Source organism: Bubalus kerabau, chromosome X (genome assembly GCF_029407905.1).
Source record: "Bubalus kerabau isolate K-KA32 ecotype Philippines breed swamp buffalo chromosome X, PCC_UOA_SB_1v2, whole genome shotgun sequence".
Lineage (NCBI taxonomy): Eukaryota > Metazoa > Chordata > Mammalia > Artiodactyla > Bovidae > Bubalus > Bubalus kerabau.
The window spans coordinates 45,992,243-46,015,130 of record NC_073647.1 but is presented as its reverse complement, the minus strand read 5'-3'; the positions used below and the strand labels follow the sequence as shown (position 1 = coordinate 46,015,130).

Genomic DNA, 22,888 nt, shown 5'->3' with positions numbered 1-22,888 from the left:
AGTGGGGACGGGAAGAGGAGCATTTACTGTGATCAGGCATTTGGGAGGCAGGGACACAGCAGCCAGGGCGGCGGTCAGGAGCAGAATCAGGTGGTTGCCCTGGGTGGGCTGAGCCCCCAGACAAGAGGAAGAGTTCAGGAAACAGTTTTGAAGGCAAAGCTGCCTTTCTCTGAGACATCTCAGGTCCCAGGGGCAGCAGGTAACACAGTGAGGATTTTCTTCCGCATCTGCAAAAAAACAGATAGACTTGCTCAGCACTGGGCCAACAGTCCCAGGGTGGCTTGGAGGGGAGACAGCCTGGGTTTTCAGCCCAGAGATGGGGAACTCTACCCAGAGGTCGTGCCTCTCTCTGCTTCCCTGGCCCCTGGGGTCCACTCTGAAGCTCAGATGCAGTCACTGAAGACACTGGGTCACGGTCACTTTGACTCTCGCCGATTCTCACGGACTGGACGCCTATGGCAAGGACTCAAAAGGGCACAGTCTGGCCTCTGCCATGAAGCTGGACAGGCCCACTCTCCGTGGGTTTCCTGGGCCCACAGCTCCATCCTTGTCAGCCACGCCCTGCCTCTGGTGGCTCCACCCCACCCAGAGCCATGCCCAAACCCCGCCCCAGCCCCAGCCTAGCCCCTTTCTGTCCCAGTCCCGCCCTGCCCCAGCCCTGAGTTGAGTCCTTCTCCAGAATCTCCACCTCAGCTCCGTCTTTCCCACACTCTTCCTCCCACACTGCTCCTCCCACCTCCTCCGCCTCTCTTCCACCAGGCCACTCACTTCCTGGTCCTCCTCTGGGTCCTGCTTCAGGCTGCTGGTCTCGAGGCTCCTCCCAGCCTGACCTTCCAGGTGCCTCAGAGCGTGACGGATCTTAGTTTGTCTCCTAGCGGACAGGGCCAGTGAGGGAATGCACCTTTGTTCGTACTTGTGTGTCTATGTAACTGCGTGCCTACGTGAGTAAGGGCAGCCATACACACTGGAAATGACAGGTGTCAGTGTTTGTGGGCACGATGAAACTGAAGCCAGCCAGTGCTGTCAGCTGTCTCGGTCCTAGTGGCGGACCACTGTCCTGCCTGGTGGCTGCAGCCCAACCATCCCAAAGTGCCCACAACTCGCTCTGCTTGCAGGAAGGCGGGACCTGCCTCGTGCGTAGATGGTACCTCCAGGCAGGGGTTTCCAGGCTCTGGGACCAGGAGTGCCTGCCAGGAGGCCAAGCGGGACATTCTGGCCCCCTCCACAGCCACAGTACCCCCCCACCACCACTGCTTTCTTTCCACATGTGCATCCCAGTAATGCCCTGGGACACATGGGAAGATGCCCCAGACCTGCCATCCAACCTCTTACCCCGCCCCTGGACTATGACCTAACGCTAGCCCCACACTCCCGCTGGAAGGCGCCCCCCTCACCCCGACCCTGCAGGGCTCAGCTGCTTGTCCACAGTTCCCCTCCTGGTAGGGCCCAATCAGGAGTCCATGGAGGGCGGCCCACTGACGGTTGCGGCTCCCGGATCCTTCCAGAGTGGCAGTTTGAGGGGAGGAGTCATTTTCTCTTGTTCTTTGCGGGGTCTCCTGGGCTGTAAATCACAATCACTCCTGGGGTATGGGTTTATGTGCTGCAGACTGAGACATCGTGGGGTCCCTGTCCCAGCCCGGTGAGGACAGGCCAGCTGCTGTGATGAGCAGAACCCACCCTGAGGGAACCTGCACGTGTGTTTCTCATGAGTTGGGCCCTCCTGGGACCCCGTTGTCTGAGGTCCCCGGTGAGGAGAAGATGGTGGTGGCTTGTTGTCCAAGATTGCTGTATTGTCACTGGTGACTTTCTCCCTGTTCCTCTGGTCCTCGTGCAGGTGAAGATGCCCAGTCAAGCAAGCAGAAGAATGTTTTCTCCTCTGGCCACCAAGCAGGCACCTTCTGCTTCAGGCCATAGGAGTGCTTACAGCCACTTCTTGGTCAGGGATTCCACCCACACAGGTGAGATTCAGAGGCTCTCAGGAGGAAGGGGTTGGGTTGGCTGAGATACTGAATGGCACAAACTGGGCAAGCATGGAATCCAGTCACATACCCTAGTAGAAGACTTAGCAATGGCAAAGTCCCAAGGGCCAGCCTTGTAACCAAGCCAGACCCAATGAACAGTGTAACCCTTTGTCACCCAGCACATGGGCAAACGTTCAACCGAATGATGATGCTCGGGACCAGGCAGTGCAGGAGGACATGACCCCCTTGCCTGTGGTTGGTGGAGTGGAAACAGGGGAAGCCTTTGTGGAAGGCCATTTGCTGGCATGTGTTAGCACCTCGGGTGTGTGCCATGTGCACTGGGCCGCCTCCTGCATGGTTCTTCAGTGAGTGTGTGGTCACATGGAGTGGCTATATTGGCATAATGAGTTTTCCCTTCCCTTCCATCAGGAGGGAAGCATCAGTAAATTGTGGGACCCCCGACAATGGGAGGTGTAAACAGACACCGTGTAAGGGTGAAAACAGACACATGAATTTTGCAGACGTGGAGGAGTGTGCTCGAGGTGCCGGGAGTGGAGAAGCCATCCCCCACTCCCCCCTTACCCCTGTGGAGAGATGTCCCGACAGACCTGACCCTCTGGCTTTATTTGCCAGCAGTCACATCAGGATTGCACCGGGTGGCTCATACTAGGAACCGTGTTGGTTCAGGAGGCTCGGCAGCCGAGGTCGAGATGTCAGCTGACGTTGGCTCTCATGAGGGCTGTGGAGTCTGTCCTATGTCTCCCCCCTCACTTCCAGGGCATTGCTGCCCTTGGTGGGTGTGTCTGGGCTTGGAGAGCTCCGCCTTCCTCTTCACCCCAGTTTCCCCGTGTTCCTGTCTGTCTCTAAATATGTCCTTTGTATGGGGACAGCCATCCTGTTAGAGGAGGGTCCATCCTAATGAGCTCACTTGACCCCCATCAGCTCTGTGAAGACCTTTCCTTTGTCTGTAAGGTCACACTGAGGTGCAATGTGAGTCCTCACACCCTGCAAAGGGTCTGAGGTAGGAACACACTGGAAGGTTCCAAGGATGGAAGGATGGCCTTCATGGCTACCGGAGATGAATCCAGGGGCAAGGAGAGCAGGCCAGTAGGGTAGGAGCCAGATCATGTGGGACCTTGTGGGCCTGTGAGAACTGAGGCTCTGCTGTGCCAAATGAAGGAAAGGCCCAAAAGGCCCTGGGTTGGGTGCCCCTGGGACCTTGTTCCTGTCCTCATAGCCATGTGGAAATGGAGGCCCCTTGCGAGGTGCTGAGACCCTGCTGAGGTTCAGGCTCATGGCTCTGCTCCTCTGCCTCCAGGTCCCTCCAGTGAACGGGGACCCCCATCCAGGTACAGGGAAAGAAGTGCAAATGGAGATGTGTGTGTTCAGGTCCCCTGCAGTCTATGCCTCAGTGCCACTTCAGCCATTGAATGAGGTGATGGTAACCTAGTGTATTATTTGAAGTCTGAATTCTGTGATACCTGAATGGTGCCGTCCCAGGCCCTGGTAATGACATGGAGTGCACCCATCCCATTAGTTTCTGTTCTCCTTGGTTCTTTCTCGAGGCTCTGGGCAGGGGCCGGGGCATCTGCTGACAGTGGAGGCAGTGGTATGGGAAGGGCTAGGAGGAAGGTGGCTCCCAAAGGCATGGGGAAGACACTTGGCAGGGCCATCTGAGGTCCAGGGTGCCCAAGGGCCGAGTCCAGATTGGTTAGCATGGATATGCCCTTAGCATCCCTGGGCTAAGATGGGGGATCTGCAGAGCATGGGCAGTGATGGGGTTGTGGAGCTGAAGGGTGGGGTGGTGGCAGGGAGTGGGGGAAGCCAAGCCCAGGACAATGCCTGTCTGTGCTGGGAGAGGACCAGAGCCCTCTGGGCTGTGAAACCAGGGGGCTTGCCCTCCCTCTTCAGTGCTCGCAGGGTTTCAGGGCTCTCTGTCTTGGAACTCACCTTGTGCCTCTCTCCCACTGTCCCACCCTCCTTGCTGACCTCCCCACAGACTGCATGTAATGGATGGGTCCTCTGGGTCACCACCCCCCTATCAGTGGACTCTGTGGAGCCGAATGGAATGAGCCAGCTCTCTCTGACCCCTGCGTTCTGTGTCAGCAGATTTGGAGGATGCTCGGGCTCGTGGGGCTGAGGTCCAGCCCAGGGCTGTGAGCTTGCAGGCCACTGAATCACACTCCTGACCTTTGTGGTTTTGTGTTTGCGCAGCCACATGAGGCCCTGGGAGCCCTAGGAGCCCTGGGAGATGAAGTTCGGCTATCTGTTCTTCCAACAGCCTTATGCGGGTTTCATTTTTTTTTTTTTTTTTTTTTTTTTTACATTTTTTTTAAATTTTATTTTATTTTTAAACTTTACATAACTGTATTAGATTTGCCAAATATCAAAATGAATCCGCCACAGGTATACATGTGTTCCCCATCCTGAGCCCTCCTCCCTCCTCCCTCCCCATTCCATCCCTCTGGGTCGTCCCAGTGCACCAGCCCCAAGCATCCAGTATCGTGCATTTTAAACGGTGTCAAGAACCTGGAGATGCCATGGTGGCCCATGCTACATGGTCACCGGCACTGTACCCTGGCCATCCACATGGTGTACCAGGACTGGAAAGACTCGGCCTAGTGGGAGCTGCTGGAGCAGAGGCTCAGAATGAGCCCCACCCAGATCCAGGCTTTGCTGGGGAAAAGTTCGGCCATGGAGTGATCGTGGGTAAGTGACACCCTGCCCCCTGCTGCCTACATGGGCCCTGGCACTGCCCTGAATCTCAGCTGGGTTGTACTTGTTTGTTTTCTGTTGAACTAGTTGGTGGGGTTGGGCGTGGGTGCTGAGGTTTTTTCAGAGGGACAGCAAGGGTCCATGGGCTGGGAACTGGTGGCACAAGGTGCCTGATCACCACTCTGGGCCTCAGTCCCCGTTTGTGCTTGAGGCAGAGGCGCGTCCAGGACTGCACATGGCACTTGTCTGTTTGTATGTGTGTGTCCCCACATGTGTGTCTGTGTGCCTGGCAGAGACCATGAGAAGCAGTAAAGCACCCAGCCTGGGTTCCATCCCCACATCGCCTGAAGCTGGGCCTGAGCAAGTCCCCTGACTCTCCAGGGGTGAGGCCCCACAGCAACACCTGTCTGCTGGTAAATCCCTTGGGGACCTGATGTCTGCTGGCCCCCGCTGGGGACCTCATGCTCTGTCCCTGCGGCCTGCAGTGGACAGACTGAAAGCTGCCCATGTCCTGGTGGGTTCCTGGAGCACCAGGCCTCTCCCTTTCATTTCACACCCTCCCTCGCTTGGCCTCGCCCCGAGTTCCCTTTGCCGAGGTGAGCCCTCAGCCAGAGGACCCAGTTCACCTCAGGTTCCCTCTATGATACAGTCTTAGTCTCAAGAAGGTGCAACTTTGAATGACCTTGTTCTCATTCTGTGTCCTGTCTTTGCACGCAGGTCTGTGGTCATTGGGGGCACTTTGCTGTGCCTAGAAAACCTTGGTCCCAACCAGGTGCAGGAGCTGGAGAATCAAGCCCTGCTACCCAACCTGCGACAGAGTACATGACTGCGCTGGCCAACCCCCGCTGGCTGTTGCCGCCCGTCCCTGGGAGAGGCAAGAAGGATATCTTCCAGGTGGACATCCCCCAGCACCTGATCCCCTTTGGGCAGGAGGCCTGTCCAGACTGGGCTTTCGAGAGGAAAGTGACCAAGAGACCAGCACATGGTAATACCATGCAGTCAGCACCACGCTCTGGACTTGCCCATCTGGTTGTGTCTGAATTGGCCCTGCACTGCAGTGCCCAGTTGGTGCGGGGCTGGGGGCAGGGACTCCCCTTGCGTGATGCTGCTCTGGACTCAGCGAGAGACTCCAGGACTCTGAGCTCTATGAATTGATGGTGTTGCCACTTATTTTGGCCCTGCTGAGTCTGGGTGGTTGAGAGAAATGTGTTGTTAGGAAACTGGTTAGTGTTTTTCCCTCTCTGTTCTGGTCCAAATTCCTAATGTTGGAACAGTGTCCAGTGGGTGATAGGGGAAGGCCAGGGGCGGGGCTGAGCATAAGCAGGCAAGAGGCCTGCAAGCCCAGAAACAGGCCGTGGTTTGTCCTTGCATGTGACACTTTTCCTACTGTAAAGTGTTCCTTGGCTCTCAAATTATGTGTGTTGGACGCAGTGCCTGGCCGCCTCACATCCAAAGATAGGCTTCTTTTTTTTTTTTTAATTTTATTTTATTTTTAAACTTTACATAATTGTATTAGTTTTGCCAAATATCAAAATGAATCTGCCACAGGTATACATGTGTTCCCCATCCTGAACCCTCCTCCCTCCTCCCTCACCATACCATCCCTCTGGGTCGTCCCAGTGCACCAGCCCCAAGCATCCAGTAAAGATAGGCTTCTAAATACACCCGTGAGGGCAGAGTGACAAGGGCTGGTGTTCACCTTGTGGAAACCTTGTACTTGTCTTTGGCTTTGGGGTAATGTGTTTGCAAGGCACCTAGTGGCTGGGGTGACCCTGCTTTCCAGTGAGCCTCTTGAGGAGGCCCCTGGATAGGGAGCTGAGATGCTCAGCTGCTGATCAGAAACTTGTGACATCACTGGGGGATCCTTGAGGAGCCTCTTCTGCTGCAGGGTGTATGACTCATGGAAGGTGACACACCCAAGGTCAGGAGCCCAGCTGAGCCATCTGCTGAGCAGCAGGCAAGGCCCAGGGACCAGTCCATCCTGGGTTCGCCTCAGCACTCGGCTCATGGGTCAGAAACTTGGATGAGCCTGTGAAATGCTGCTGTTTCAGATGAAAATGGACCATGGGGACAAGACTGAAGATTGCCTGGGGCATGGGCTTCCAGCCTCTTCGAGCTCACCCTGTGCCATGTGTGAATACAATGGACAGATAGAAAGAACACAGACTCGTAGTTCTCGTTTGATAGTTTATTTACTCCAATGGAGTTTTGCTTGACTTTATTAGAGCCAGAAATCCATTTTTAATTATAAGAGAGTGCTTTTGAGTGTCCCTAGGGATCTGGCAGCTCAGGGATTGGGCTTGTTCTTGAGCTGCTCACAGAGGGCACACTTATAATCTGAGGATACTCCCTGCTCATCCTCCGCCTCAGGGGTCTCATCTGGTGCCATGACTAAAAGGCCCGCCATCAGAATGGAGTAACAGGTGTTGTACAAAGTCATCACCGATTCATAATCTGGGTACACCAGGGGCTCTCGGGCAGTTTCCCTGGGCTGTCCCTTTCAGCAGTAGCCGAGGGCACAGATATGGCACTGCTGGATGTGCCCTCTCCAGCCACCCTGCTGGAGCCACCCTGCTCATTGGGGAGATGGCTTCCCCCAGCCCACTTGGCTACACTGCCCACAGACCAAAGGTCAGAATACACAAATGAGCACTGGCTGGGGGTTCTGCGAGCAGTTGGCATCCCCTTCTGGACTTTGTTGCCAGCCTTTTGGGTGAACTCATTGTGGTGGAATTGAGGAGAGTGTCTGGTTGCCACCACTCGCTTCTTTCTCTTTGGAGTTGTTGTTGTGCCAGTGGCAGGCTGAGAAGTTGTTCTGGGGTTGCCTCTCCTCTGGATGTTCTGCAGAAGCAGAGGCTTGTCTCTCTGAAAATTGGAGTTTCGATAGATCTGAAAGGAAATGAATCACTTTAGGCATGAGAGGGGAGAAGAGCCCTTCCTCACCACCCTCCTCCCCACAACAGTCCGGGCCATGCCTAAGTATGAAGACAAGATCTCTTCATTCCTGGCAGCTTATGAGGCCCTAGCATGTCACTTCCTAGGGCTCGCCCAGGGCCGTCTTCACTTGAGGTGTTACTGGCCCTCCCTGACATCAAGTGGCCCCTCAGTGTCTGGAGTCACCCCCATGAATCCTGTCTAAGAGGGGTGGTGGAACACAACAGATCCTGCTTTCTCTTCTTTCCTTAACCACCCTCTCATGAGAACAACATTCTCCTGGGAAATGAAACCCGTCCAGCACTCAGCTCATCTAGTCTAGTCTCCCCAAAAGGGCTTTCTACGTTACCAGGAGCTTCTTCCCTGCAGAGTGACTCGAAGGGCGGACTTTCCTGAACCCGTACAGGTTCAGTTCACGGATGAAGCTCTTGATGCTGTCTGTCTCGAAGATCTGGTCCATGCCTCTGCGCTGGAGTACCTCTATCTGGAAGAGATCTGCCTCGATGACCACTGTATCTCCCTCATCGTTCCAGTGCACAGACGTGAAGGCTGCATCCTCCACAATCCTCCAGAGCTTCCTGGGGAAGGACAGCCCAAGGATGGCGTTGTTCTCTTCCTCTTTGGCCATTTCTGGGTTCGGGCCCTGTGGGCGTGGATTGTCATGGAGGCCTGGATCTGGGCTCTTGGGCTGGTCACCCTTCTTCTCCAAAGCCTCCCCTGAATCCAGGGTTGGATCTGGGGAGGAATCACGGGTGTCCCCTGCTGCAGGCTCCCCGTCAGTTGATAGGATTAGCAGGGCTGCCCGTGACTCATGGGAACTCCGACTAGCCATGGAGCCAGTCTAGCTAAGGAGCACTATCTATCCAAGCGCGAGTGCTCAGGGAAAACGGGCCTCAGACCATGGTCGGGGTGCCCCATAAATACTCTCTGGAGATTCTAGAATCTGGGTCTTGGGACAGGCAGCCAATTAAGTGGTCAGCTTCCTTAACTGTTTCATGATGTCACAGAGGTTATGTGGAGAGGCAGCCCTGGACCTGTGTGGGGGAGGGGGTCTGGGGATGGAGATGGGATCCCCAGCTTGGCTGTTGTCTGACAGTACAGAAAATTATTTTTCAGGTTGCCTACAAGGGCTCCCTTCTGCTGCCAGGCACATTGTTTCAGGGGCCAGGCCCTGGCTGGGTTGACAAATGTGTCCCTAACTTCACTCCCCTCACTAACAACATACAGGCCTGTGGCTGGCTTCTGCTGAAGGGCCAGGCCCTAGCGAGTCCTAGGTCTGCTACCACCAAGAGAGATCCCAGGAGTCAGATGGGCCCCTGGTGACTGTCCCTCACAGAAGATGGGGTCCGTAGCAGGCTGATTTCCCTTACCTGAGTTGGTGGCTCCCCCATCCTTCCCCCTCTTCTAGCTTTGTTGTCTTCTGGCTGTTGCTGCTGGTTGGTTGGTCCCGCTCAGTTGGCCCCAAAGTCAGAGTCCTGTTGTCTTGCCCCCACAACCCCCCAGGTCGAGCTCTCCCCATAGTAGGGCTGTGCTCGAGTACAGTGGAGCGACCTCATATTCCACATGACTGTTCCCAATCTCCTGAGACACAGATTCCCCAGGATGTCATGTGGGAGGGCAAAGCTAGGTGCTCCACTGAGCTCACAGCCTCCCGAGCTCTGCCCACACACAGGTATCATCCCACTGCAGATGATAGACTGTTGTCTTCAGTTTCCAATTTTTCCCATAAACACCACTTTGGTGGCCCTAGAGTATTCACTTTGGGAACACATGTGCTTTTCCCATCCCCTTCCCAGAGCCTCAGATTCAGCCTCCCTGCAGGCTGTTTCAAAAGCCCTGTTTCCTTTCCTCAGGGGGTGGTTGGGCTTCTGCTACCCCTGGTCCTGGCAATCCATGTCCAATTTGGGTCACTTTGGGTACCTTCCCTTTGAAGGACTTGATCGGGGGCTCAAGGTACAGCCAGTTCTGTTGAAAACAGCCACTTCACTGGTCCTCTCCAAGGCCAGCTCTGATCTTCCCCACCCCTGCCCCTGTCCCCACCACCACTGTGGACCTGTTCTCTGTTACCCAGATGACAGGCCCATCGAATGATTTTATGGGTTAGGTGCTTTACAAGGGCCCTCCTTTACACACTCACTCCAAGGAACATGTCTAAGTTGTTGAGCGAGATGTGACCAAAGGACGCCCTCGTCAACCTGTATTTGAAAAAGTATGAGAATCCGGGTGTGGGACTGGATGAAACCTGAGTGAGTCACCGGTCTATACCACATGTGGGCAGTAGAGCAGTGGGTTTGGAGATGCGTGTTCTCTGGTATTTGTGGGCCACTGTTCTTGAAAATCACTGTGTAGGAAACAGACTGGTACCTTGGAAAGGCCCGTATTTGAGGACCCTAGGGCATTGTCTCCCAGTTCTGCCAGTAGCAGGGTCATTTTCCCTGTGTGAGGACCACAGCCTGGTATCTGAAAGGGGTGAGCTAAGAGGGTGTGGAAGAAGCTCTCCCAGAGGCCTTTCTGCCTAATGACTGGTGGCATGGATGAGATTCAGGGTTCGAATTTGGCTTCTTCATGGCCTTTCTGCTTAAAAGCAGGTTGACAAAGCTTTGCTTCCAGCCAGTTCATCTGACTGGGACATGACTCTGGAGGCTATAAACGTTGGTGGGGGCCTCTGGTGGCTCCTCTGAAGGAGACAGAAGGTCCTGGTATCTGTGGGCAGCCTGACTAGCTGGTCTTTCTTGCTCCCTCCCACGCTTTGGGCCCCTCCTCACCCCCTGGGTCCTGAGGGAGCTGCCTTTTCTGGTCCCCCTCCTCCAGGAAGCACCCAGGCCCTGGCAGTGTGTTTGTGTGTCGCCAAGGAGGTATTTGTCAGCCGTGGCTCGAGACACTTGTGTTGTGCGCACACAAGCCCTCCTGACGTCCAAGGCCTGCCTTTCTCTGCCTCACTCTCCTGCCCCCGTGCTTAGTGTCCACCCCCTGGTTTCCCCAGCCCAAAGGCCCTCCTACTGCTCCCCTCCCTCACTGCAGCTTGGGAGACCTGGAGCCTCAGGGATCCACCTGTGTTCCCTTCCCTCCCATATCGGAGGAGCCTCCTGTAGAGTCTTATCCCAGTGGGAACTGGGACCATACAGTCAGGCTTTCCCTCCCTCCTGCTCAGTGATGACCTGGTCAGCCTGGCAGGTTCAGTTGGGCAGGAGGCCGCATGGCAGCAGCAGGGACAGGGTGCCACCCTCAGGCTGGAGGCGCTGGGACTGGACAGAGATGCCAGCCCCAAGCAGAGTCAGTTCTCAGCAAAGCACAGAGCAGCCCCACAGGGCTTCTGATTCTCCTTGTCCCCTTCCTTCCACAGGCCTGATTTTTGTCACCTCAGAGGCATCGTGTAGCACTGAGAAGAGGAAGGTATGAGAAGTCGCAAGGTCAGGTGGTGGCCTGGGGTGGGCAGGAAAGGTGGGGGCACCAGAGGAATAGAGAACAGGGCTTTGAGCCCACCGCGGCCCTCACTAGCATGTGATCCTGGGAAGATGGCCAAGCCCCGTGGCCTCAGTTCTTCATCTGGGAGGCGAGCACGTGTGAGGAGCCTCGTGTATTGGGTTGCAGGATGGACATAAGGGATGAGACAGAGCTCGCAGGGCCTGGCAACAGTTGACCCTGTGATAACAGGGCAGGAATCTTTCACACTGTTGCCCCCAGAAAATCCTCCACTGTCCACTGGATGGGGTTGGCTACTTTGTGGTCCAGGGAAGGTTAGAGAATATGCACCTCAATAGGATGTGGAATTCCTAATTAGCCAAACAGGATGTTTCATAAATGAAACTAAGAAACTTTTCTACTTAGACTGTAGTGGACCATAGTGTTAGTCGCTCAGTCATATCTGATTCTACAACTCCATTGACTATAGATTGCCAGGATCCTCTGTCCATGGAATTCTCCAGACAAGAATAGTGGAGTGAGTTGCCATGCCCTTCTCCAGGGGGATCTTCCTGACCCAGGGATGGAACCCAGGACTCCCACAATGCAAACAGATTCTTCATTGTATGGGCTACCCAGAAAGGCCCATTTCCAGTTAGAGGACCTGTAAAATTTGGGTGTGGAGGAGTGTTCCAGCAGGACCCAAGCAGCTCCAGGAAACAGAAGCAGGAACCACTCTTTGCATGTGTCCCAGGTGGTGTTGCATCCAAACACTTACCTTCTGTCATTGCAGCACCAATAAATGTGGAGTCTTTGATTACAATGCCCAATTACAATGAAGATAATTGAAAGCTAGTTAACACCTTGAGTTCTGGGCCCCCAGGACCAGGAAAGAGAGGGTCAGTCCTTGGATTTCTGGGCATCACTTCAAGGGAGTGAGATGGGAGTTCTTCGGGATTCCTAGCAGATAATGGGTAGAAAACACCTGTGCCATCCTTGTGGTCAGCAGCAAAGTGACAAGAGCTAGGACCCCTTCCATGCTGCCCCCAAAAGAGATCTCTCTGGGCTTTATTCAAGAGCCAAAAGGACACCTTACAGCAATGTCCCATTTCCCCTCCCTCCCATGTGGGATGCACCTCATGTGACTGTGGCTCCTAGACCATCGCTCTAGGTATGGGAGTGTCCTGCTTCTCCCAGTGTCCCCACTGCTAACACAGGGCCTTTCATGGAGCAGAGGCTCCATAAAGGTCTTTTCAATAAATGTGCCAGTGAGGAGGGGGCTGCTCGACTCAGATGAATTGCTACTTCTTTCGATAACCCAGGAAAATCCACATAAACTGAGATCCCTTAGCTGTACCAAATGAACACACACAGGTATAAGAAGCAAGAATTCACTACTATCACTTTTTATTTTCTAATTTTTCCACCAACTATATCACTGCTAAATAAATTCACATTTCCAAAATCATTCTAATTCCATGTTATCTTGTGCAGGACCACAGAATAAAATGGAAGTGTTCCTACTCTCTCTTACAGAACAGGAAAACTCTTCATCTTGAACTGGTTAAGTACAAACACAGTGTGATGATCAACGTCATTGACATAGTTAGATACTGGAATGCATTGTCTTCTATAAAAAGGAATAACATTTGAAAAATTCCTAAAGAAAACAGAGATGAGCCTCCATGTCATTGTAGAGAACAGGAACACAAAGATGCCACACACCGGGTTCCCCCAACGGGCCCGGACCTTCACTGCTGAGAAGGCTGACTGTTTCCTCTTCAATAACAAAGGGAAGAATCAGCCTCCTTTCCTGCCCCCTAGGACAAGCTGTTGGACATGGGCCCAGAAGGAGCCTGGCTGCTGCTCTGGCTCAGAGTCCTCTTTCCTCCTCCCTCGCAGCCTTTGCAGAGGGGTTGGAAGGAGCTGGGACCCCTTCAACCAACTCTGTCCAGATATTCCAGGTCTTTAAACTTTCTGGTCTCCACATAGCCCTGGGGACCCCACAGGAACTCGGAGCAAGCAGGGTCATCATCAGGCACCTGCCGGTACACCAGGTACCCCTCCCGCACCCACACTTGGGTGAGCAGCTCCCTGGGCTCCCCATAGATGAAGTGTTCTTACCAAGACACACCCCCATCCTGCTGAGTGCTCCCCAGATCTCCTCCTCAGGGGCGTGGCCATCCTCCACAGCAATCAGGCACAGGATCACCACCAGGAGGCCGGCCTTGGGAAACCTCTGCCATCACTCAGCATCTCACTGAGGGTGAGGCCCAGGGAGGGGACCAGGATATAGGTGTGCTCACTGGGGTCCACCTCCTTCACCTCCAAGCCAAAGACCAGCTGCAAATACTCTGAGGATTGACCAAAGACCACCAGGAAATGGTCCTGGTAATGTTTGAGCACACTGTTCAGCACTTCTGCCTTTGTTATTGGCTCCTTGGCAAGACACCTGCTGAGCAGGAATTGCACCAGCTCATTCTTCTTCACCCCCAGTGCATCTCAGAGCCAGGATCTGGCATCTTCCTGGTCACGTGAGGTGCTTAGCACTTCATCTTGCCTGCTGAGGCCATGCTCTTCATATTGGCTCCCCGGACTAGCAGCCATGGCATTGGGAAAGGGCCAGACACCCAGAGGGCTCTGGGGGAGACTCGGTGTTGCAGCAGCAGCCACTTCCTCCAGAGTACCCCTGACCGGGAGAAGGAGAAGGTAGCTGCATCTCCTTCCTTTACTTGCTCCTCTTCCCTCCACCTGCTGCTGCTGCTGGTCCTCCTCCTCCTTCTCCACCTCCTGCTCCTCTTCATCCTCCTCCTCCTCCAACTCCTCCTCCACCTCCTTCTCCTCACCCCAAATGAACTGTGCCTCCATCAGGCCCTCTTCCTTTCTTGGATCCTGAAAGACTCTCTCAGGCTGGCAGAGCCCATGCATCCCTTGCATGATGACCAGGGTTGAGGTGCAGACAAGAGTGAGGCAGGGGGACAGATGGGGATCCTGGGCCTGTGGGAGAGGGTGGTTGTGAGCGTCCTCGGGTGAGAAATACACCCTGGGTGGTCTGACTCAGGCCACTTACAAGTCTCCCCTTGAGGGGTGCTCTCAGGCCTCATAGAGGAGCTCCTCCTAAGCTGCCTAACCCCTGGCTACCTGAAGGAGGACGTGAGGTGGCTCACCAGTGTGCAGTCAGCACAGCTTGAGGTTGTGGGGCTGACATGGTGGGGAGGATTAGGGCCTTTTGGTGTCCCCACTGTTCTGGGATGTGGAGTCCCTGGTGCACACTCAGGGTAGCCAACTCACCTTGACTCTTCGCACTGCCTGGACCTCCTCAGCTCTCTGACCTATGGAATTGGGCCTCAGACATCTGCCTACGCCTCCTGTTTCTTGGAGCCCCTGTGAGAGAAATGGAGGGACACCTCGGGAGTAGATTGTGGCACAGACTTGGGCTTTCTGTGCTGGTAGGAGGGGTGGACACTGTGAGGCCCCCACAGGCCACCACGCACAGGGTGGGTGGTCCTCTCGGGGCTTTCTTGTAGTGCCCCCTTTCCCCTGGCACAGCCTGGACCCTCCCCTATGGGGACTTGCAGGGTAGTAACCAGCTGTGAGGGAGCGAGAGGTCTCAGACCAGAAGGTATGTTTAAGCAGGGCAGGACACTCTACTGATGGTGATGGCACAGATGGCACGTTGGAGGTAGCCTGGATCTCTGTAAGCAGCCAGCCTAGAGATTTGCTCCTTTTGTTATTTTTCTAACCAGAACATGCTCCTCTTGTCCTTCTGTGGCAGGGGTTGCAGTGCTGGGAGAGGGGAGTGTACATACTTGAGGGAACACAGCCATATCTGGCCTGATATTCAGGGCTTCTGCTCCAGAAACTTGGGATCCCACCCTGCCCGCAATAGGACAGTTAAAGCCACTGAGGAAAAGGAACTCTCTGCCTCACATCTGGCTTCAGACCTGGTACCACTGAACTTCCCAGCCATAGGTGCTGGCACACCCTAAGGAAAGATGTGACTTGTGGTCCATCAAATCCAGCCCCATCCCCACCCCCAAACCCCGCTGACTATGGTACAGACTGTACAGTGATGCTCCCCCACAAGATCACCCCTTCAAGACCATAATAGATAATTGATGCACTTAAATGCAGAGAGGCAGAGACAAATGGGAAGACAGATCGACTGGTCTCCACTGAAAAACTGAGAGGAAGTCAGTTCAGTTTGTCAGTCATGTCTGATTCTTTGCGACACCATGAACCACAGCACACCAGGCCTCCCTGTCCATCATCAACACGCGGAGTCCACCCAAACCCATGTCCATTGAGTTGGTGATGCCATCTAACCATCTCTTCCTCTGTTGTCCCCTTCTCCTCCTACTCTCAATATTTCCCAGAATCAGGGTCTTTACCAATGAGTCAGCTCTTCACATCAGGTGGCCAAAATATTGGAGTTTCAGTTTCAACATCAGTCTTTCCAATGAACACTCAGGACTGATATCCTTTACGATGGACTGGTTGGATCGCCTTGCAGTCCAAGGAACTCTCAAGGATCTTCTCCAACACCACATTTCAAAAGGATCAATTTTTGGCACTCAGCTTTTTTATACTCCAACTCTCAATCCATACCTGACCACTGGAAATACCATAGCCTTGACTAGACAGACCTTTGTTCCAAAAGTCATGTTTCTGGGTTTTATTTTTTATCTTTAATATAAATTTATCTAATTTAATGGGAGGTTAATTACTTTACATATGGTATTCGTTTTGCCATACCTCAACATGAACCTGCCACAGTTGTACATGTGTTCCCCATCCTGTACCCCCCTCCCACCTCCCTCCCCGTACCATCCCTCTGGGTCATCCCAGTGCAAGTGTGCTGTATCATGCCTCGAACCTGGACTGGCGATTCATTTCATATATGATATTCTACATGTTTCAATGCCATTCTGCCAAATCACCCCACCCTCTCCCACATAGTCTATGCTTTTTAATATGCTCTTTGGCTAGTCAAAACTCTACTTCCATGGACTAAGCTTCCTTTAATTTCATGGCTGCAGTCACCATCTGCAGAGATTTTGGAGCCCAGAAAAATAAACTCAGCCACTGTTTCCACTGTTTCCCCATCTACTTCCCGTGAATTGATGGGACCAGATGCCATGATCTTCGCTTTCTGAATGTTGAGCTTTAAGCCAACTTTTTCACTCTCTTCTTTCACTTTCATCAAGAGGCTCTTTAGTTCTTCTTCACTTTCTGCCATAACGGTGGTGTCTTCTGTATATCTGAGCTTATTGATATTTCCCCCCGGCAATTTTGATTCAAGCTTGTGCTTCCTCCAGCCTAGCGTTTCTCATGATGCACTCTGCATATAAATTAAATAAGCAGAGTGACAATATATAGCCTTGATGTACTTTTCCCTACTTGGAACAGTCTGTTGTTCCTTGTCCAGTTCCAGCTGTTGCTTCCTGCCCTGCATAGAGGTTTCTCAAGAGGCTGGACAGATGGTCTGGTATTCCCATCTCTTTCAGAATTTTCCACCGTTTACTGTCATCCACACAGTCAAAGGCTTTGGCATAGTCAATAAAGCACAAATAGATATTTTTTATGGAACTCTCTTGCTTTTTCCATGATCCAGTGGATGTTGGCAATTTGATCTCTGATTCCTTTGTCTTTTCTATAACCAGCTTGAACCTCTGGAAGTTCATGATTCACATATTGCTGAAGCCTGCTTTGGAGAATTTTAAGAATTACTCTACTGGCATGTGAGATGAGTGCAATTGTGCGGTAGTTTGAGCATTCTTTGGCGTTGCCTTTCTTAGGAATTGGAGTGAAAACTGACCTTTTCCAGTCCCGTGGCCACTGTTGAGTTTTCCAAATTAGCTTGCATATTGAGTGCAGCACTTTCACTGCATCATCTTTCAGGATTTGAAATAGCTCAATTGGAATTTCATCACCTCCACTAGCTTTGTTCCTAGTGATGCTTCTAAGGCCCACTTGACTTCACATTCCAGGATGTCTGGCCCTAGGTGTGTGATCACAAAATCATGATTATCTGGGTCATGAAGATTTTTTGTGTGTGTGTACATTTCTTCTGAGTACTCTTAGGGCCTCTTCTTAATATCTTCTGCTTCTGTTAGGTCCATACCATTTCTGTTCTTTATCGAGCACATCTTTGCATTAAATGCTCCCTTGCTATCTCGAATTTTCCTGAAGAGATGTCTAGTCTTTCCCAATCTGCTGTTTTCTTCTATTTCTTTGCATTGATCACTGAGGAAGGCTTTCTTATCTCTTCTTGTTCTTCTTTGGAACTCTGCATTCAGATGCTTATATCTTTCCTTTTCTCCTGTGCTTTTTGCTTCTCTTCTTTTCACAACTAATTGTAAAGCCTCCCCAGAGAGCCCTTTTGCTTTTTGGCATTTCTTTTCCTTGGGGATGGTCTTGATCCCGGTCTCCTGTACAATGTCTTGAACCTCCGTCCATAGTTTATCAGGCACTCTATTTGTCCGGTCTAATCCCTTAAATCTATTTCTCACTTACACTGTATAATCATAAAGGATTGGATTTACATCATACCTGAATATTCTAGTGGTTTTCCCTACTTTCTTCAATTTACATCTGAATTTGGGAGGAGCCAAGATGGCGGAGGAGTAGGACGGGGAGAACACTTTCTCCTCCACAAATTCATCAAAAGAGCATTTAAACGTCGAGTAAATTCCACAAAACAACTTCTGAATGCCGGCAGAGGACATCAGGCACCCAGAAAAGCAGCCCAACTCTTCGAAAGGAGGTAGGAAAAAATATGAAAGACAAAAAAAGAGACAAAAGAGGGAGGGACGGAGTTCCATCCCGGGAAGGGAGTCTTAAAAAGAGAGAAGTTTCCAAACACCAGGAAACCTTCTCACTGCCAAATCTGTGCCGAGCTTTGGAAGCACAGAGGCAACATAAAAGGGAGAAAAAAAAATAATAAACAATTAAAAATCGCAGACTGTGAGCCCTACGGTAACTCCCCCAGCAGAGAAGCAGCGCCGATGCCTGCACACGTCATTAGCAAGCGGGGGCTGGGCAGGGAAGCGCAGCTCGGACTGTGTCCCTTAGAGTAAGAATCGGGCCGAATGTCCTGAGCGCTATCTGAGCGAAATAATTTGGGCTAGCAAACCAGACTGTGGGATATCTACCACGCGAAAAGCCAGCCCTAACCTAAGACACCGCCAGGCCCGCGCACAGAACAAAGGACTGAACAGAGATAGCCGGCTGCAGACCTTCCCCCTCCGGTGACAGGCAGCCAGAGCCTTAAGGGGGCAATTGCAGCCCAAGAGAGACACTATCTATAAAACTGTAAGCAGGCTTCTTTGCTAACTAAAACTTCTTGGGGGTCTGGATGGTCAACATCTGCCTGAGAAAGTGCGCCGGTTTTACACCCAGATAACCGAGTGGCGGGGAGGCGATAGGTCGCAGCATTGGTGCCCGCCAAACACATCACCTGAGCTGCTCGGATCTGGGAAGAGCACAAAACGCAGGCCCAACCGAGTCTGCGCCTCTGAGGACTACCCGAGTGCCTGAACCTGAGCGGCTTGGACCTGGGAGCTCAGCCCAGGGCCGGCCTCTGATTGTTCCCGGCAGAACAACCTAGAGCCCGAGCAGTGTGGGCAGGGAGGCTACATGCGCTGGGAGCGGGGGCAGACCCAGTGTGGCTGAGGCACTGCGAGCACATGCCAATGTTATCTGTTTGCAGCATCCCTCCCTCCCTCCCCACAGCGCGGCTGAACAAGTGAGCCTAAATAAAATAAAAAAAAATAGTGTCTTCCACCGTCCCCTTTGTGTCAGGGCAGGAACCAGACACTGAAGAGACCAGCAAACAGAAGAAGCTATAACAGAGGAAAACGCCTTGGAAGCTACAGGCCATAGATAAAAACCCTGTGGTTACTACGGACTACATAGGAAGGGGCCTATAGATCTTGAGAAATATAAGTCAGACCAAGGAACTAGCCAAAAATGAACTGAACCCACAATACTCACAACAAAACCAGAGAAAGACCTAGATATATTTTTACTATTTATACGATCAATCTTTCTTTCTTTTTCTTTTTTTTAATTATTAAAAAAAAAATTTAAGTCCTCTATTGTCCTTTAATTTTCACGTTTATAACTATTACTTTGCAAAAAAAAAAAAAGACCCTATTTTTTTTTTCTTCTTCAGCAAACTTCATATATATATTTTATAATTTTTTGACCGTGTTTTGTTTTGTTTCTTCTTTTCTTTAACATTGTATTTTTGAAATTCCAAACTCTACTCTAGATTTTTAATTTTAGCCTTTTGGTATATGCTATCAATTTTGTACCTATAGTTTTTTTCATAATTTCTGTGACTTTTTTTTTCCCTCTATTTCTTTCTCTTCTTCTTTTGTATAACATCGTATATCTGCAATTCCAAGCTCTACTCAAGATTTTTAATATATGATTTTTGGAATTTGATATCAATTTTGTACCTGTATTTTCTTTATAATTTTTGCGACATTGTTTTTGTTGGTTTGTTTGTTTTCTCTCTTTATTTTTCTTCTTTTTTTTAACATTGTATTTTTGAAATTCCAAACTCTACTCTAGATTTTTAACTTTTGCTTTTTGGTATTAGTTATCAATTTTGTACCTGTAGTTTCTTTATAATTTTTGCGACCTTGTTTGTTTTTCTTTGTTCGTTTTTTCTCTCTTTCTTTTCCTTCTTCTTTTCTTTAACATCGTATTTTTGAAATTCCAAACTCCACTCTAGATTTTTAATTTTAGCCTTTTGGTATATGTTATCAATTTTGTACCTATAGTTTTTTTTTATAATTTCTGTGACTTTTTTTCTTTTTTTTTTCCCTCTGTTTCTTTCTTTTCTTCTTTTATATAACATCATATATCTGCAATTCCAAACTCAACTCAAGATTTTTAATTTATGCTTTTTGGTATTTGATATCAATTTTGTACCTGTATTTTCTTTATAATTTTTGCAACATTGTTTTTGTTGGTTTGTTTGTTTTCTCTCTTTATTTTTCTTCTTCTTCTTCTTTTTTTTTAACATTGTATTTTTGAAATTCCAAACTCTACTCTAGATTTTTAATTTTTGCTTTTTGATATTAGTTATCAATTTTGTACCTGTAGTTTCTTTATAATTTTTGCAACCTTGTTTGTTTTTCTTTTTTCGTTTTTTTCTCTTTCTTTTCCTTCTTCTTTTCATTAACATCACATTTTTGAAATTCCAAACTCTACTCTAGATTTTTAATTTTTGCTTTTATGTATTTGTTACCAATTTTGTACCTTTAAAAAACCCAATCCTCAGGACACATTTTTCACTAGGGAACGAGATTACTGGCTTGACTGCTCTCTCTCCCTTTGGACTCTCCGTTTTCTCCATCAGGTCGCCTGTATCTCCTCCCTAACCCCTCTCTACTCTACCCAACTCTGTGAATTTCTGTGCGTTCCAGATGGTGAAGAACACTTAGGGAACTGATTACTGGCTGGACCTGTCTCCCTCCTTTTCATTTCCCCCTTTTATCCTTCTGGCAACCTCTGTATCCTGCCTCCTCCTTCTCTTCTCTGTATAACTCCATGAACATCTCTGAGCGGTCCAGTTGTGGAGTGCACATAAGGAAGTGACTACTGGCTAGCCCACTGGCTAGCCCACTCTCTCCACTATTGATTCCACCTCATCTCATTTGGGTCACCTCTAAGTCCCTCCTCCCACTTCTCTTCTTCATGTAATGCTGTGAACCTCTCTGAGTGACCCTCACAGTAGAGAAACTTTTCATCTTTAACGTAGATGTTTTATGAATGGTGCTGTATAGAAGGAGAAGTTTTGAAACTACTGTAAAAATAAGACTGATAACTGGAAGTAGGAGGCTTAAGTCCAAACCCTGACTCCAGGGAACTCCTGACTCCAAGGAACATTAATTGACAGGAGCTCATCAATGCCTCCATACCAACACTGAAACCAAACACCACACAAGGGCCAACAAGTTCCAGGGAAAGACATACCAAGCAAATTCTCCAGCAACAAAGGAACACAGCCCTGAGCTTCAATATACAGGCTGCCCAAAGTCACCCCAGAACCATAGACATCTCATAACTCATTACTGGACATTTCATTACGCTCCAGAGAGAAGAAATACAGCTCCATCCACCAGAACATCGACACAAGCTTCCCTAACCAGGAAACCTTGACAAGCCACCTGTACAAACCCACACACAGTGAGGAAATGCCACAATAAAGAGAACTCCACAAACTGCCAGAATACAGAAAGGACACCCCAAACTCAGCAATTTAAACAAGATGAAGAGACAGACGACTACCCAGCAGATAAAGGAACACGATAAATGCCCACCAAACAAAACAAAAGAGGAAGAGATAGGGAATCTACCTGATAAAGAATTCGGAATAATGATAGTGAAATTGATCCAAAATCTTGAAATTAAAATGGAATCACAGATAAATAGCCTGGAGGCAAGGATTGAGAAGATGCAAGAAAGGTTTAACAAGGACCTAGAAGAAATAAAAGAGAGCCAATATATAATGAAAATGCAATAAATGAAATTAAAAACACTCTGGAGGCAACAAATAGTAGAATAACAGAGGCAGAAGATAGCATTGGTGAATTAGAAGATAGAATGGTAGAAATAAATGAATCAGAGAGGATAAAAGAAAAACTAATTAAAAGAAATGAGAACAATTTCAGAGACCTCCAGGACAATATTAAACGCTACAACATTCGAATCATAGGGGTCCCAGAAGAAGAAGACAAAAAGAAAGACCATGAGAAAATACTTGAGGAGATAATGGTTGAAAACTTCCCTAAAATGGGGAAGGAAATAACCACCCAAGTCCAAGAAACCCAGAGAGTCCCAAACAGGAGAAACCCAAGGTGAAAAACCCCAAGACACATATTAATCAAATTAACAAAGATCAAACACAAAGAACAAATATTAAAGGCAGCAAGGGAAAAACAACAAATAACACACAAGGGAATACCCATAAGGATAACAGCTGATCTTTCAAAAGAAACTCTTCAAGCCAGGAGGGAATGGCAAGACATACTTAAAATGATGAAAGAAAATAACCTACAGCCCAGATTATTGTACCCAGCAAGGATCTCATTCAAATATGAAGGAGAAATCAAAAGCTTTTCAGACAAGCAAAAGCTGAGAGAATTCTGCACCACCAAACCAGCTCTCCAACAAATACTAAAGGATATTCTCTAGACAGGAAACACAAAAACGGTGTATAAATTCGAACCCAAAACAATAAAGTAAATGGCAACAGGATCATACTTATCAGTAATTACCTTAAACGTAAATGGGTTGAATGCCCCAACCAAAAGACAAAACTGCCTGAATGGATACAAAAACAAGACCCATACATATGTTGTCTACAAGAGACCAACCTCAAAACAGAGGACACATACAGACTGAAAGTGAAGGGCTGGAAAAAGATTTTCCATGCAAATAGGGACCAAAAGAAAGCAGGAGTAGCAATATTCATATCAGATAAAATAGACTTTAAAACAAAGACTGTGAAAAGAGACAAAGATGGTCACTACATAGTGATCAAAGGATCAATCCAGGAAGAAGATAGAACAATTATAAATATATATGCACGCAACACGGGAGCACTGCAGTATGTAAGACAAATGCTAACAAGTACGAAAGGAGAAATTAACAATAACACAATAATAGTGGGAGACTTTAATACCCCACTCACACCTATGGATAGATCAACTAAACAGAAAATTAACAAGGAAACACAAACTTTAAACGATACAATAGACCAGTTAGACCTAATTGATATCTATAGGACATTTCATCCCAAAACAATGAATTTCACCTTCTTCTCAAGTGCACATGGAACCTTCTCCAGGATAGATCAC

At 49.7% G+C, this 22,888-nt stretch overlaps 3 pseudogenes; 1 reads left to right on the top strand and 2 right to left on the bottom strand.

Annotated features, from left to right (window-relative positions):
* The first annotated feature begins 4,212 nt into the window (after nt 1-4,212).
* On the top strand, nt 4,213-5,831 carry LOC129639975 (EOLA-like protein; annotated as a pseudogene).
* A 1,132-nt stretch (nt 5,832-6,963) lies between these two features.
* Nucleotides 6,964-8,442, bottom strand: LOC129640410 (heat shock transcription factor, X-linked member 3-like; annotated as a pseudogene).
* A 4,507-nt stretch (nt 8,443-12,949) lies between these two features.
* On the bottom strand, nt 12,950-14,839 carry LOC129639974 (melanoma-associated antigen 10-like; annotated as a pseudogene).
* Nucleotides 14,840-22,888: the final 8,049 nt, after the last annotated feature.